At 48.6% G+C, this 1,345-nt stretch overlaps 1 pseudogene; it reads left to right on the top strand.

Annotated features, from left to right (window-relative positions):
* Positions 1 to 576: 576 nt before the first annotated feature.
* Positions 577 to 720, top strand: LOC115868420 (annotated as a pseudogene).
* The last annotated feature ends 625 nt before the right edge of the window (positions 721 to 1,345 follow it).

The following is a 1,345-nucleotide window of genomic DNA, read 5'->3' as shown; positions in this document are numbered from 1 at the left end:
GGACGTGTTGTCAGGAGAGACCAGTCCCTGGAGGAGGACATCACGCTTGATAAAATCGAGGTGCATGGATTGTCACAGTGACAGCGCCGTCGGGGTGCCATATAGACCCCATTCAGGACCTGAAGTCTTAGTCCCCAGCGGTTGGGCGTCCCTGTCGGAGCGGGCTGCCTAGCTCGTCTTGGGGGGCAGCTCGTGTGTAAGGACTAGCCAATGGGGGAAGCGTTAAAGGCCTGGCCTAACTGTGGACAATCTGGAAGGGTCATTCCAGGGTCAGAGTTCACTGCGGGGCCAGCTGAGGCCCCGTGATTACATCACAGCCCAACGTCTACATTTGCCCAATCCTGTTTCCTTTCCATCTTCTCCCAAAGGTGCGTGTCCCAAGGGCTTTCCTTGGTCAGCTTCCTGCACACTATTCTCTGTAGCAGAGTCTGCTTGCTGGGAGACTCCCCCTTCCCAAGCTGCGCTGGAGATTTTCAGATGGACCCCGGACTGCTGTGTGTGGAGGAGGGCAATGTCCCTGTATCCTGGTGCTGTTTGTCATGGCCTGGAGAGATGGATCTGATAAATGATCTCTAGCCTCTTACCTGGCCAAAGAGATACCATGATTATAAAGGTGGTTTTCTCAGGGCAAGGCTTATCCATTGTACTGGGATGTGTTGACCCTCTTGAGTTCCCCAAATGTGGAAATCAAGATAATTTGTGGGGGTGAGGGAGCACTGCATTTTGGGGTAGGGGTGGAAAATGAGGTTGTCTGTTCCCATAAAGATTTATAGCCTTGGAACCCCTATGTAGGGTTGTTATGAGTCAGAATTGATTTGATGGCAGCAGGTAATGGAAATTCTCTTACCAAGGAACCTGGTGGGGTAATTGTTAAAGAGTTTAGCTGCTAACCTAAAGGTTAGAGGTTTGAACTCACCTGGGTTCTGCGTGAGATTGTCTGGTGATTTGCTCCTGTAGTGATTACAGCCTAGGCAATTCTATGGGGCAATTCTACTGTGTCAAATAGGGTCACCCTGAGCCAGAATCCATTCGACAGCACTCAGCAACCACAGGCTCTTACCTCTTTAAAATACTTTCTCTGCTCCTGTGAAAAGCCGGGCTGGCTGTTTTCATCAGAACAACCCAGAGTTAGCCCTTTCCTGAAGAAATAGCAATTTCCCAGGGAAGTTACTGCTTAAGGGTACAGCGTTTCTATTGGGATTGATGGAAATCTTTGCCTATTCCTAGTGGTAATGGTTGCCCAATATGGTGAATGCAATGAATGCTACTGAATTATACACCCCCAAATGGTTACTTTTCATGTGTTATATTTCACCACAACATAGTTCGGTAAAATAATAATTTC

The sequence above is a fragment of the Echinops telfairi genome, unplaced genomic scaffold (genome assembly GCF_000313985.2).
Source record: "Echinops telfairi isolate 266 unplaced genomic scaffold, ASM31398v2 ScPeMD7_9;HRSCAF=40, whole genome shotgun sequence".
In the NCBI taxonomy this organism is placed as follows: Eukaryota; Metazoa; Chordata; class Mammalia; order Afrosoricida; family Tenrecidae; genus Echinops; species Echinops telfairi.
Note: the sequence above shows the minus strand (reverse complement) of the source record. Positions and strands in the feature narration are given on the sequence as shown.